The following is a 15785-nucleotide window of genomic DNA, read 5'->3' on the forward strand; positions in this document are numbered from 1 at the left end:
GTGATTCAGAGAGCGGAGGCACCGTGAAAGGCAGAAAAGGGTGCCCTGGGCAGACACAACAGAAAATCCCACTGGCAATGGAATAAAGAGTGCTTTTGGTTGGAAGCCCTGTCTGTCTCTCCCTTTTGGCACCTGCTAGCTGGTTTAACCCCTTGTTGCTCATGTCTTGTGCTGCTCATCCAGTCTCTAAGTCAGACAGGCTCTGCCTGGGCTCCACCACCACCTACAGTGTCTGTGTTAGAAATGCCTATAAATCTCCTGTCCTTCAGCATAGTCCCACAACGGACTTTGGAAGCCCAAAGGAAATTCATTTCACAGAACACGTCCTCCACTCTCTGCCCGTGAGATCTTTGGTAGTGAGAGATGGGTATTTTTATAGTAGTCCATGTGGTGAGTGAGCAGGCAGTCTCTCTGTGCTTGGGATGGCTGAAATTCAAGGCTAATCCAGATCATCCAGCACAAGGTCTGCAGTCCTGGTCTGGGCAAGCACTGTGCTTGCTCCCAGCTCCCCATTTGGGGCCAGGCCAGTGTGGCCCTGGTGGCACTGTGCCACCTCACAAGCAGCTGCTGGCCCTTGCTGTGCCCCGCAGCACCTGACACCCTGCACGATGGGGTGGCTGAGCTGCTGGCCATCCCAGAGCAACCAGGCACTTGTGCCTGGACCTCCAGCCAAGTACCCCATATCTCGTAAGAGGTGGTGAGTTGTGGATGAGAGCAGGGAGGTGATATCCCCTGCACAGCAGTGAAGGAGGGTGCGAAAGGAATGCATAAAGTGCCTGACCACAGCTTTGGGGAAAGCTTGCCCTTCCCTGTGGGGAGGTGGAAGGACCCCAGGGGCTTTGCATCATGAAGGGAAGAAGGGTCAGGTTCCCCTTCAAATGTCAGAGGTTTGCTGGCTGCCTACCTCAGGATAGTATCTCCAGAGGTGTAACTCGCTGTCTTGTGTGAGGTGATTACAGACATGTAAAGGGAAGCGGGCTTGTTGGGCAAGTGCCACCTGTTTACCTGCCCAAGGCTGGCTTCCCAAGGCAAAAAAGCCTTTCCATAGGGATTTCTTTAAACTTGCTGCCTCCATACATCCAGGTGAGCAATGCTGCCTACCCACAACTGAGATACATCAGGAAATATCTGCAGTTCTGGGCTATACCTGTACATTGTGACATGGGCCTAATCTTGCTGGTTCATGGTCTATATTTTCACCTCGCTTTTTCAGATGCCCCAAACACTTCTTTGGGAATGAAAAAAAAGCTCCATCTCTCCCTAGCCTGTGTGTGCCCAAGCATCTCTTTAGGCATCGGGGCTGCCCACTGCAGCCAGCTGCCGTAGGGTTCTGTGTGTTTAGCACCCACGTGCCTCTGCAGCCCAGCCCACCACATTGCTCATCTCCTGGCCAAGCCTGGTGCATGCAGCAGGGGGAAGGCATCCTGCAAACCTGATGCCAGCACAGGAGGGCTTTACTTTGGGGCTTACTCTGACACCTCCTTTGTCAGCTATTCTGAGTTGTTGGTGTTCTCCATGCTTGGAGAGTGTTGCATGGTGGGACCCAGGCTAGGGAGAGTGTCTGGCTCTGCTCAGCCCCTTGCCAGGACTGGTGATGAGTATCAATTCCTGCTGAACATTCCCCAGGGAGGCTCACGTAATCCCAAAACAATCTAGGATGCAGGTCAAGATGCCTAGCTCCCAACCTGTGTGGTAGCTTGGAGGTGAAAAGCTTTGGCCCCACATTGGCATTATCTCTGAATCTCGATCAAATGGGTCTGTGGTGAAGGAAGGGTATGATTGATGCAAGCTCTTGAGCCGTTGCAACCCTTTTCAGTGGGAGCATTATCTAAGGCGAGATAAAAAGGGGGAGAGGCAACACAATATGAGCAAAATTATCAATTTATGCAAGTAATTCAGTTCCATCACCTCTTCAGAGATTTTAAGACCTGAGCCCTTCATCTTTGTTTGCCCATAACTCCTTCCTGAGCCATGGTGTACACTTTGGAAAGGTGTCCGGGCTGCCATCTCACTGCCCGGCCTTCCTGTACTCACCTACAGAGAACCTGCTGGTACTGGATCCAGCCTGTGCCACAAACTTACGGATACCAGGGAGTATATGCTTGTGTCATTGGCCTCTTCTCCAGAAGCAAGATTCCCACCAGCATCTCTTCCTGCCCTTCCTTCTGTCCTCAGTTCTGACACCAATCAAGTGCCCAATGATTGACTCATTCCTTTCAAAGAAACCCCTCACCTGGTTGCTCAGATGCCTGTGCAAATACTAACTTCTGGAAATGCAACTTCCTGTTGATCATCTCTACCTTTTTTCTTCACCGTTCCAATTTGCCCATTCTCCCTCCAAGTCCCCTTCCTTTATGTTGGGCAGCTTGCTGGAAGGTTCAAGTCTTCTTTTTTTGCACTGCAAGAACCTCACATCTGTGAGAAGCAGCCTGAAGACTCCTGAGCAGGTTTTGTTTGTTCCAAGGTGTTGGTGCTCCTGGGGATAAGAAGCTAACTCCTACTTACTTTGATTTATCTCACTACGGGTAGTATGGTGAATGGGGGTCAACGGCACAGGATATGATTGTTTCCAGTCCTCACAGGCATAATAAATTATGAGTCATTGGATCATCCTGAGTTATTCAGTGACTAATCTGACGCTGGTCTTGAGGCCGAGAGCCAATTTTTTGTTGCAGTATTGGCTTCCCAGAGCTCTGTGTTGTGGATGCGCAGCGTAGACCTAGTTGATACACAGCACTGGGAGAACTGGCTGAGCTGCCGGAGGAGGTGCTGATGAGTCAGGGAGTGGCACTGCCCTCTGCACCAGTACCCCACTGGGGTGGCTGGATGTACAGTGCAAGTGCCTGTGACTTTTGTGAGTCACTTTGTGGGACTGAGTGTGATCCACACCCTTGCTGAATTGTTGTGACCAGTCACGGATTCAAAGACATCCCAGGGGAACAATTTGTGGGTTTAGATTGTCTTGTGAACCATGTGCTGCTGTCCTGAACAGCCTAACCTGTTGCACTGCCTGGACTCTGTCCTTATCTTTACCTTCTCTTTTCTCTAACTTAATCTCACCCTTAAATTTGCAAGTGTGTCAGTGGGTGTGTTCCCTTTCTCTCTGATGCAGACCCTCATATGCTTGTGGAGTCTGATTATGTCTCCTCTGGAGTAATTTCTTGGCCAGTGACATAAAATGTATCTTTAAATCCCACGGTGTCAGTTTATCGAGCTCTGCCCTTTATCATTCCTCTTTCTTATATCCAAACACCTTTCGTATATAAAAATAATACTCCTTTCCCCTCAAAAGTTGTCTACTGCTGAACACGCTCAAAGGTGAATCACTCAAAAAATATAGAAGAGGCAGCTGGCTCTGAACATATCCCCTTATGTCTCTCTCTAGATGCTTCTCTCCATGGCTGCCCTTTCTCAACCTCTTCTGGCAGTTCTGCTTTCCAGGGTGTCCCCTCCCACTGCAAAGCAGCTTTGCCCCAGATACATTAGCTTATCTTTTCCCAAGTTAAATCTCATTTTGTTTCCTGCTCATTTCTAATCTCTAAATCCTTTTGGAGGATTTCTCAGTTTGCTCTGGAATTTGCAATCACTTCTGCTGGAGGTGCCAGCTTGGGGAGTTCATGAGAGAACCTTCTCCTTGGTGCTGCTGAGTCAGGAGGGTGCTGTGGCTGCCGGTGCTGGGGTGGTTGTGGTGGTGGTGCCCACGGAGTGGATGCAGTGCGGTCCCGCACGTAGCTGTGCTCAATCATCTGGTGAGCCTTGTTTCTGCCTCACCATCAGATAGGGATTGCCTAGCACAGCTGAAGGAACCGTGGGAGTCAGCGAGTCCTGGTCTGTAGAACAGAGCAGAGGTGTGGGAAGAGAGGGAGCTGAGTTCAGTTCCCAACTGGATCACTAATACCTCACTTTCCCTCCCTTGCCTTGATTCCTCCATGCATAAGACAAATCCCATCCTCTCTTTTTGGATCCTTGACAGACACCAAGTGCCGCTTATAATTCTTATTTCCAGTTAGTAGAAAGCTTTCCATCTTGCTGAAATGGCTAGGGTTCTCTGTATACCTTCTCCCAAAGTAGGTAAGTCATTGGCTCCTCACCATGCAGTCCCAGTGGCAGTCACATCTCCCTGCTCCTCTCCAGAGAGGAGAACCTCATTAGAGAGAGAACCTCAACAGATATTTGGGTACCAACAGCATCTCCTTCCACCTGGTATTTAGGAAGGAGACAGGAACAAACAGGACAGGGGGATGGGGGGGAGGGGGAACAACAACTTGAGCACAGCTCAGGAGGGGCTTTGTTGGCTGGGAGAGGTAGGACATAGTGCAAAGGCAATGAGAATGGAAGGTAAGGGATGGCCTGCAAGGTGAGGTGGGAGGATGAGGAGGAGTAGGCTGGCTGTGTCTCACGAGTGGGGTGGGGCAGGTCTGAGATTATCTAAGAGCCCCAGGTGCAGGGAACCCTCCCAGTTATGAAACCTCCTTCACTCCCATGGACACATTTCTCACTGGTTTGAATTGGTTTGAGTGCTGGAAAACTCATGGTGAAGGTTTGCAGAAGGGCCTGAGCTTCCATCCTCCCCAACACCTGATGCATCTTCCCTGGGCAGCCCCTTGGCTTCCCCCTGCTACAGAGAGCCCTGCTCCAGACAGGGGGGTTGTGAGATCCTGAGGCTATTGACTATGCAGATGAAGAGGCACCTGCTACAGCCCAAGATGGCCAACACTGAGAACGCTACTTACACCAGCACAAGACCAGTATGGTGTGAAAAACTACCTGCTTTTAGCCAAACCAAAAAGATGTTGGTCTTTCATGCTCCTGAAGATGTGAAATCCAATATGACCCAAGTATATGAAAAACCTCAGAAGGCAATAATGCACAATTGCATAAGTTTTCAAAGTGCTGTGAGGTTCAGCTGGGCAAATAGTTTGGCAGCAATGACTTTTCTTCCTAGCCTTGAATCCTGCCAGTGAGTCCCCTCCGGCATGCTTCAGACTCTGCTCTTCAGGCTCTTGCCATATCCCTTTACATCCAGCTTCCACCCTGTTTTTAATCCACTCCCCATCTTCTGGTGTTGTCAGTCACAGACCTTCCCTAAACCTGGAAGGGAGCTGTATATACATCCTTGTCTTACTGTGGGTATTTTACAGTTTCTCACTCAGTTTTAAGTCACTTGAGCTTTATTTGCCTCTTGGGCTGTAAATACACACAAACCCCAGACATCCAGTCAGGGGTATCCACAGCAACTGCTAAATATTTTTCTTCCAGAGGAGACCTTCAAGAAATGTTGGTGGAGAGGTGAAGTTCCAGCTTTTCTGTGCCAGGGTATTCACCTTCTGCCTATCTGGGGGCCATTTCAGAGGGCTGTTACACTGCTTCACACCAAAGTATCTTTACATCCCCTTCAGGCACCCCAGACATCCCAGCACCATGAGCCAAACCCATTAGCTCCTCATCTCCAGTGTCCTGGGATCACTCAGAACCAACCAGAGCACTGGCACCCTGCAGCTTCCTCACTGGAGGCTCTGCTCCAAACAGCAAGTTTTCACTTTTTCTTTAATCACATCACCAAGTTTTAATGCCCAGCAAGAACTTTGACCCTTATCCAGGGATTAGTTGTTATACTTAAGAGCTTTCTGCGGCAAGCCTTATAAAAGAACCCCAGCTTTGGAGAATGTAGGCAAATCATGTCCACTGGGTTAATTTTCTTTATTAGCTGACTACCTCATTTTTCTATCCACAGCTTTCAGATATTGTCTCCTTGCTCCAGGAGAAGGGCTGTTCCCATCAGTTCACAGGAAGTTCACTGCCAGGATTCTTGCTAGCACCAAGCCACTCGTAGCAAGAAAGGGAGATCTTGGCTTTGGTGAAATTAAGGGAAAAATGCTATGTTTCCTCATCAGGCTGTTTCGCACCCCACCCCAGCACAATTAGGCACTGATGGAGGGCTGCCAGACAGATCCTGTAAAGAGGCAAAATGTTTTAAACAGGGGCTGTAGAGGCAGCTGAGGTTAAGCAGAAGTAGCAAAATCCATTTGGCTGATTAGCAAGTTTCTTCATGAAAAGAAATGTGGGCATCTCTGTGTCTTTCCTTGTATTTCTACTGTCATCTATTTAAATATAATCCTGTTTACTGAGCAGGATTTCAGTAAGGCATAAAGAGGAAATTCTGTTCATGTTATTGGCTGTCATTTTTCATGTGTGTGCAAGGTACACAGATGCAGGAAAACCGGGAGCACAGTGTGTTTTGCTCTAAATAATTAGAGGCAGGATTCACAGGTATATTCTGGCTGCTTTCAGCCTTTCCCGTGACAGAAAGCAGCTGCACACCCAGCATTAGCCAATCTGCTAATAGGCTGTGTCACAAGACACAGCATCACCATGTCTCACAAAGCAACTGCATTGTCCTCCCTAAGCTTATTGTGTGAAATATCACGGGAACACCACCAAATCGTGCTCCACAGACTGTTCCAGACTAAACGTCCACAGCCCAGCTCCCATATCCAGACTGAGAGTCCTTGAGGGAGGAGAGAAGGCACCTTTCTTTTGCTGAGCTGAGAGCACAAGAGGCCTGTGCGCTTGACCAGCATCTCCATGCCGACCTGCCTGTGTGAACAGATGCTAATGCATCCAGGAACTCCTCATTTTCTCATTCAGACGATAAGTGTGTGAACATGCTAGTGACAAAAATACTTTCTGTGGATACCTCTGAACTAGATCCCTGGCTCTTTCAGTCCAAGCAGCCTGGAAGACACCAGGAAACTAGATCCTTTGAGTCTAGGGTGCTGGCTAGCACTGGATGACTAGTCTCTAACTCACCGAGGGTAAGAGGGTGTAAAGATGGAAGGCAGCATAAGGATGGAAAACCTGCTTGGAGGATACTACAGAGAATGAAAGGAGTTTTGGATAGGATCATGTAACCAAGACAAACCAAAGCTGCAGCATCTATGCAAGATTCTTTTTGCTAAACCCTTTGTTTTGTCTTGGTATAAAAAAACCTACTAAAATTATGGTATTGTGTATTACAGGTGATTCTGTACCTTGATATTCTGCCAGAGCTGGGAGTCTTGGCCTGTCTTCTCAACTCTGTCCCTTGTTTTCTAATTAGTGCAGTGTCAATCACTTCTCTGGTCTGTGCCTCAGTTTCCTCAGCTATTAATGGTGATAACAGTACAGCAATGATAACAGTATTGAGCTGCCCTAGGGTCTGATCTGTAAGTGAATTAACAATGAGGAGTTAAAGAAGAGTTAACTGGTGGCCTCTGTTGAGTGCTCAGAGATTCCTGGATAGCAGGCAGTGAGTGGTGAGCAGAAGTTTTGTGTGCAGTGCAATGCTTACATGGCAGCCTGTCCCTGGGCCTTTGCTCCTCGCTGCCTGACTCCAAAGGAAAGTCACGCTTTGATTAGGACAACTGCTCATCAGTCACTTAATGTTCATTCCAGGTGTGCAGCAGGCTGTGTGGGCAGGGTAGATCAGTTTCCCAGCTGCAACTTGTCTTCCCTTGAAGCAATATGTAATGAGATAATCCAGGGCGAACATTCCCTGGGAGACCCCTCCATGTTGGTTGTGATGACAAAGAGGAAGGAAGAAACTAGGAGAAACAAAGTGAAGTGGGATGTTGCTTGTAGCACACTCATGCTGTAGTGTTTTAACCATAAACTGGTAAAAACTAGGAAGCACAGCTCTTCAGGAGAGAAACCTGGAGAGTGGGAATCATCACATGAAGTCTGCTGGGACAGTAAGATCAAAAATTGGAAAGAAATATCTGCTGAAAAGTGAATTTGACCTCCAGCTCCAGAGTATGAACTGTGAGTCTGGGGAATGACAACAGCTTATTAGGTTTCAAATTTTTTCAGTCTCTGAACCCTTGCCCCTCTTTCAGGGCTCTTTCAGAGCTTTTCAGAGAAGCTGGGCATGTAGATCTTTGCAGAACACCCAACAAGGTGTCCTACTCCATCGATTCTTCTGGGTCACTAAGATGCAGTCATGAAATCTGTGAAGGTCTCTGGAGCACAAGCAGTAGATCACCCTTGGTGGATCATTTCTCCTCTCTACACCTCAATTTTCTTCCCTGTGAAACAAGGATGTTAAAAACCAGCGTCCTCCTAAGCAGCTTGGTGCCTAGAGCCTGGCAGGAACTATGGGGCCGGAGCCAGGGGCAGGGACAGAGCACGGGGTCCACATGTGGGTCTGAAAGAGGCTCCAGGAGACCAAGGCTCTTCATAGGGAGCGAATGGTGCCTCAAGCACACCTGAATGCAGGTGTTGGGAAGAAGGGGAGTGCTCAGTACTGGCGTCTGCTCTGCACCCATTTGCACAAACTGCACTGGGTGTTACAGCGTCACTCCGGGGCTCTGAGTTACAGGCATAGCATCCTGGCCTGAGACACAGGATAGCTGGAGCCCCCCAGCCCATGGGGTCTCAGGCCAGGATGCTACACCTGTAATCCGCTCCTGTGCACTCACAGCAGGTCCTTGAGGCAGCCAGGCCCCCTCTCCCCATGGGTTCTCCCCAGAGATGGAGCCTCTCTCCCCTGAGAACAGAGCAATGTGGCAATGCTCTCAGACCTTGGCTTGTAACAGCAGTAACCTCAGAGCTGCTGACTGTTGCTCAGCAATAAACACCACTCGTGCTATTAATAAACACTATCTGTCAGCCTTGGTATTTTTAATGCTGGGACACTGTGCCCTGGCATGCGGAGCCACTTGGAGAAGACTGAAGGCCGGATTCAGAGACGAACACAAACTGCTGTGAGGTTCTCCACCGTGCAGCCCTGCAGCCCATGCCTGTTGCAGGGTGGAAGGTCTCTGTTCTCTTTGGCGTGTTAGACAGGATCCAAGTTCCGCCCCACAAGGGATTTCCCCTCCTGTCCTTTGCAATCCCAGCACACTGACACTCACAGAAGGCTCTACCCACTGTCATAGGCTGGGATAGATCTAACAGGATCTCTGGACCCGTGTGAGTCAGTGAAAATACTTCAGCTTTTTTCCCCGTGATGATGTGCCAGTACATTCAGCTGAATCAGCAAGGGAATGCTGTCTACTCACACTGTGTCTTTGGACTCACAGTCCTGCTGTAGGAGGTTTCACACACCAGACCTTGAGAAGTGCTCCCCAGTGCATTGAGGCTGTCAAGTGATGGGATTGGTGCCTCTGACCGATGCACGTGGATACTGCCCGCCACATGAGACCTCTCCACTGGTAGCCTGGAAAAAAATATAGGAAGGAAAAGGAAAATGAAGCATTTATGGGGACTGATCATGTTGTACTGAAGCTGCTGGCTGCTGCCAGGTGGCTGCAGTGTGAGCCATCCCTGCACCAAAGCTGGCGTGTTCTCTGCTGGGGTTAGTGTGTACCCAGGCTGCGCTGGAGGGCACTGCTGTGAGGCTGCACGGCTGACAGTCCCATGCAGCAGGAAGGAGCTGCTTTCACCTTCAGCCTCGGTGTTTGGCCCTGGCAGCAGTGCTGGGGTGGGGGGCGGCTGGCGGAGCTCAGGGGCAGGGAGGGGTGCGGCTGGTACCGAGGGGAGCAGGGCGGCCCCGGCGCTGCGGCTGCTGGTGAGGGCCGCGGTCTGTGGGGCTGGCTGGGGCTGCACCCCAGGGCTGCTTCGCCCTTTGCCACCGCTAAAGCAGCCGTGGAGGGTTTTGGAGGGGCGGTGGGAGAGGAATAGCAGAACAAACAGTGAGTTGGCCGAGCAAACAGCGGCCGATGTGAAACAATCGGGCCCCGTTCTGCTAAATCTCAGCAAATACTGCGTAAGACCTGCTGCTGGCAGTGTGCTTGCCCTAGTCATCAGGCAGAGTATCAGAGGGCAGATACAGAACAACCTGGGGAGGCAGGGAGAAGTTGTGCAAGAGAAAGATCTGGCCAGCATGACTCAACACTCATTAGCAGCGGCACACCTACGAGAAGCCCATTAAACCTGAAAGGAAGAAGCTCAGGTACCTTGTTTCTTCCCTTTGTTGTAAATAATCTCTTTTATCAAAGGCACATCTCGGTGTCGGGAGAGACGGCAGCAGAGAGAGCAGCACTGTGTGTTATAATCCCCTCCAGCTCTGCCTGGGCCCAGCTCTCCTGCCCCACGGCCCCCAGCAGCCCAACTCCAGGCCTCACAGAGCTCCCGCAGACTGACGGGCTTGTCAACAGTGTGATCCAAAATCCATTTTTCACCCACTGCCGTGCACTCTGCCTTCTTTGGAGCCATCCACCCTGATGTCTTCAACCCCTTACAAAGGCTGGAGTAACCGAAGGACAGCACTGCCCTTGCACTGTGAACCATCCTGCTCTGGGCTGACAGTGCCCATAGCACAAGTGTAGAGATGCCCTGAGAGTTTAGGTTCAAGCTGGGCTCTCTGAAGACCATCCACCTGCACCTTGCCCTTGCCTGCTGGCTGGTTTCTTGGACACGTAGTTGAAGAAAGCATTGACCAGGGAGAGAGGAGACTTCTATATGTCTAGATATAAATATCCTGACCTGGGGGATGTGTGCAGAGTGGAGACATCCGCAGAAACTATGTCTGGCAGTGCACCTAACACCGGTGCCCCTTGCTGGCACATCACTGGAAAATGGCTTCATTTTTCTGCTCCTATTAAAGGCAACAAAACATAGGTTTATACTGAAGTGCTTAGTATGCAGCTATAGGACTGGCCATGGAGCAAAATTCCTCAAGTCACTTCTCCATTAGTATTTTAAAAGGACATAGCTAAACCCAGCAATCCTTTGCGTATGTCTGCATTGCATTCCAGTGGGGGGATTGCATTTTTGTTAAACACACCCTGGTGATCTTGGGTTTTAATCTGAGTTTTAACCTAGTTTTCTGTCTCACAGCATGGGTCCCAGTAGTGGCATGTCACTGAGATGTCTGGACTGCACAGCCCTCTTAGACCAAGCTTGGCTGTCTGCTGCTGCTGCCCATACTCTCCCATTAGTCTTTATCTAGTTTAAAGATAAAGGGATGTCTTCTCAAGCCATTCCTATGATTTTGGACTGCTCTTTTGTCACTTTATGTCATTATCAAACTCTCATTGCATCCTCTACTCCAAATCCACCCCAAGTGTAACCCTTCTGCCCTGCTGCTCCTAATAGCTGAGCTTTTGGGCTGGCTGGTCTGGACTAAGGTGGGCAGCCCTCTTGCAGTTTTGAAGAAGGGACCTCACTGCAAAGGCAGAGGCTCTGGAAGGTGTGCTGTGTGCTGCAGTGGGGATGGACTGTCCCAGCCCTCTGAGCCAAGAGTGGCTTTGCTCTTCTAGACTATCTGCTGCAAAGCAGACAGAGAAGACCCCTCCAAAAGGCTTGGGAAAGGGACACAGGAAGGAAGGATGGGGCAGGATGAACTCTCAGAAATACCGTCGTAGGCCCACTGTCTATTATCGGATTCAGATTAAGCTTCTTTCTGCTTTTCTCTTTCTCCTGTTGACACACAGAATAGTGAAGCCCCCACAGGGGAGGGTTCAGATGTGCTCCAAGTGATGTCAGCTTTGATTTATTATTGTTTAATATCACATTGCTTACTGTTGCCATTTCATGGAGCTAGCTCAGTTTGGGAAAGACTGCTATTCTTTGGACAGGACAGATGGTCTGAAAATTAATTTTTTCCCTTGCCTAACTAAATATCCAAGGCAGGCTGTTCTGTCATCAGAGCTTTGCTTAGGCAAGATCTTTCCTTGGCAGAAGTGGTGGGGGAGAAAGGGGGTATAAGGGAGAAAACAAGAGGGGGATGTGTGCGCTCTACCACAGTTGAGGTTTCTCAGTTTGTCTCCTTGTCTCCCCTCCACAGAACCTCCTTCCACTCTTGCCAGTTTCCCAGTGGTTTAATTCAGATTTACATCTGGAATGGGGCCAGTGCCAGACATTGCAGGGAAAAGGGGCAGGAAATGCAGCTGCAGGTAATTACAAAACAACCTGCTCAGATACATCATTTTGTCCCTGTCAGTCAGGGCTGGCTTGTATTTCGGAGGAAGAGGGCTTACATCTCTTACATTTCTATTCTATCTCATGTAGCTCTGGATGTTCTTATTTATCCATTGAAACATCTGATCCTTTCGTGCTTCCTGCAGAGCTCTTGGCCTCCCTAATGACAATGATTTCCATCTGTGCTCTCACTCAGATCATTTCCAGGCTCCTTTTGGTGAGCATGTGGATTCACAGGGATCTGAGCTCCTGTTTTGTGAATGAGCTCAACGGAAGACTGCTGGAGCTCTTGCTGCCTCTCAGGCTCCACAAAGCTCCACTCCCTTTCCTGCAGTCAGCCTGGTTCCTTTAGGGTAGCTGGGTTCTGTTGCTCTTCTTGCCAGGGTGATGAGCCAAACTGGTGAACTGTTCAGAGCAGGGAGAAGAAGTCTTCTTCCTGCTCTGAACAGGCAGAAGGAGTGGAAGGCTCCCAGAACCACATGCTCAAAGCCAGCCCTAGTTTCCACCTTAGCCAGACCCCTACCTGACACACGCTTTACTTCTCCAGTGTCCACCAGGAAGAGAAAGAATACTGCATTTGTTGCCACTACCACTTTTAGTATGCAGCTCTCAAGCACATAGACTTATATAATCTCAAAATATTTGCTTATTTTGTTTGGCATGAATTCTAGAGGACATAACTGTGGGTTTCCGAATATTTAAGGCCAATGTGTTATTTATAAGCAATGTTGGAAACATCCTGAGCATGTGGATTTTAGTGAGGAGAGTCTGGGTTTGGTATGTCCAAGCACCTCAGGTTTGCCATTCTGCAGTGCTGTTTGTGGTGATTGCTTTTGAGGTTAGCAGTGTCTGTAGTGGTGCTAGACTCATGACATTCTCTTCCCAATTTCTTCAATCTACTGGAAAACAGCAATGACAATATAATGCAGGTAGTGAAGGACTGAGTGAGACCCTGCTTTTGAATCCCTTGCAGTGCCCCTGTTTAAACTCCCAGCAGCCATCAAACCCCTGCTCCCTACTCTCCCTCAACAGAGCCCTCACCATTTTCGCCTGAGATGGTAACCACCATCCTTGGTACAACACCCCAACCTGGAACTACATCCCCAGGGAGGAGCAGGATGCAGAGAACTGAGCCTGCTCCTCTGTGTACTCCTCTGTCCACCCATCCCTCATGGTGTTTAAACAAGGCTCATCTCCATGCTGGCTGCCACAACATCCATCTTCAGCAGCCTTTCCTCCAGGATACACAATCCCTGCAGTACAGCTGCCTGACAATTAGCCAAGAGCCAGAGCAGCTCCTGTGGCCCACGTTTTCCTTCTGCAGGAGCAATTAGGCTGCTGGAGACTGTCTTCAGTAGGCTGATGTTATCTCTGCCCTGACGCAGGCGAGCAGCCCTAAGCCCTTGTGGTAACTCTGCCAGGGTCACAGAATCACAGAATATGCTGAGTTGGAAGGGACCCACAAGGATCATCGAGTCCAACTCCCAGCCCTGCACAGGAGTATTAAATTTCTCCCCTCTGCCTGTGTTCCTCTACCTGCAAGACAGGCTGAGTTTCAGAAGTCTTCCAGCTATCTCTAGCAGCGGGCAAAGATTTTCCTTTAGCAGCACCAAATATCAAGACAGCTTTTCTGCTCTGTGCTTGAGTCAAACCTGCAAGGCTTTTTGGAGATGTATCCTGCACTGCCTGCAAAAGCCACCCTTTTCCTGGCATGTTGAGAGTAGGGAGCCACTCTGGCTGGTTCTGTAGGGGAAACCCTTAGCTTTCCAACCAAACCACAAAAGGTCTGACATTTTGCTGCCTGCTAATTGAGACAAGATAAGTTTGCATTAGGGATGCCTGTTCCTGCTGACATTGTCATATCCAGAAGGTCTGCTCTGCTCGGGTGTTAATTGTGTCTAGGAGCACTTCCAGCCACTCTGTGTCACAGCCCAGGGAGAAACAATCTCTACCCTGGAAAGCTTTTACCTAATTAGACAAGACAGATAGGCAGGGAGACAGAAAGAAGGAAGTGGCAAAAGCCTTGCCCAGGGCCACGTGTTGGGTGAGTCGTGGCAGCAGGATGTGCAGCCAGGTCTTGTGATATTTGCACTGTGGATACACATTGCGTCCACCACAGGGATCAGGCACAGCATGATACCAGAGCCATCCCAGGGTCCACTTTCCAGCCCACCCTTCCCCTGCTCCCGTGGTCTGCATGAGGGTACTTCCCTCTCCTGGCACAAACCCCAGCTTGGCAGGAAAAGCCTGGCTTGGCTGGGAGTGTGGGTGGAAGGACAAGGAGGTAAGCCCTGGCCAGCCAGCAGCCCTCAAGAGCAGATGGAGGGTTTGGGGCATTGTCTGCAGTGGGTGGTGACATCTGGGCAGATGAAGGGCATGTGGCCCCGGAGTCCAAGGCTTAAAGGTGGTGTGACTGATGCTGGTGATAAACATAGGAGTTATGTGATGAGCCTTTCCCGTGTTTTGGTGGTGGGTCCCCTTCCCAGAGCAAGCACAGCACTGATCACTGAGCCTGGGGTCACCCCTCTGACACTGTGGTGTCTGATGCTGCATCAGTCACCAGAGAGAGAAGACCAGAGTCAAGCTCCACACATGTCACTGGTTTAGTTGGACTCTGTCCCCAGCTAATGTGGAATTTGTCATGGGTCAAAGAGGCCGGATTGGTACCAAAACTGTTCCTTTGATACCTGTCTTGCCTTGAATGGCTCCAGAGTAAAATTAATGAGACTACCAATGCTTCTCTGTATGCTATGGGACACATTCCCCCAGCCCTGTCCTGATCACACACTGGCCAAGGCTCTACCCCATATCATCCAGTTTTGCTGCAGAGTTGGGATGTTTGAGTGACAGGACTTGGGAAGAGACCAATCCAGGCTTCTTGATGAGGTGTTTTATTCTTCTACCCATGCTTATTTGGGGTACATCAAGATCTTTAGTTTAACATTCTGGAGGAACAGTTTATAACTTACAGTGACTGCAAGTTCTTTAAACAGCAAGCCAAGGTCTTGCTAAGGAGGAGAAGGGCAGGAATAAGAGAAAATGACCCTGAACTGTGAGACACTGAATGGAAAAAAGATGCTTATTTCAACTGTTTCAGCAGAGTTTCTTCTAAATACCAAAAATCATTTGGGAACTGCTTGCTGTTGCCCAGAGAATGGGAGAGGAAGTAAGTTAGGAATTATGTGTTTCTAGCAGGCTGGGAAGATCATGGCTACTGGGCTTCAGAATCAGCCTGATTTGCAAGCCATGTATACATGCTCACACATTATTGCCCACAGGACTCCTAGTGTGTCTGTTTGAGCTGTTCAGCAATTTCTGATGTTTGGGATCACCTGGAATTTGGCTCACGGGCTTTGTTCATTGAGGAAAGTCAGCTGGGGCAAGAAACAAGGGATTTCACCTTTCTCCCTGATTAGATGAACCAGTCCAATGCAATTAAGCAGCTTAGCTTAAGGCAACAGAAGCCATTATTGCTGGGCTCCTCTGCTCTTCTTGAACTCTGTTATCCACACCAAAAATGTCAGAGGAAAAAAAATTTTCCTTCTGTGCCTGGCGTCTCCCTGGCGCTGGCTGAGTGGCAGGTGCATATCTGAGATACTTCTATGTGCATCTATCTGATCACCTTCTCTCCCTACTTCAGGCAGTCTCATTTGAGGTGGGGTGGGAGTCGGCCTCATAAGAGAGCAAGAACACCTGGCCAGGTGTGACTCTCAGCCCTCTTTATGGAAAACCTCCTTGTTTTGGCAGCTTGCCTCCCTGTCAGGGACAGAGCTCATCTTGGCTGCTGAAGGCACCATGCAAAAGTCTCCACCTACCCTTAGGAAACAGCAGGAGTTGATAAGGGTTGATGAGAACTCCTCTAAGTTGTGCTTCTTCATCCTTCT

Source organism: Onychostruthus taczanowskii, unplaced genomic scaffold (genome assembly GCF_017590055.1).
Source record: "Onychostruthus taczanowskii isolate IOZ18803 unplaced genomic scaffold, ASM1759005v1 scaffold21, whole genome shotgun sequence".
In the NCBI taxonomy this organism is placed as follows: Eukaryota; Metazoa; Chordata; class Aves; order Passeriformes; family Passeridae; genus Onychostruthus; species Onychostruthus taczanowskii.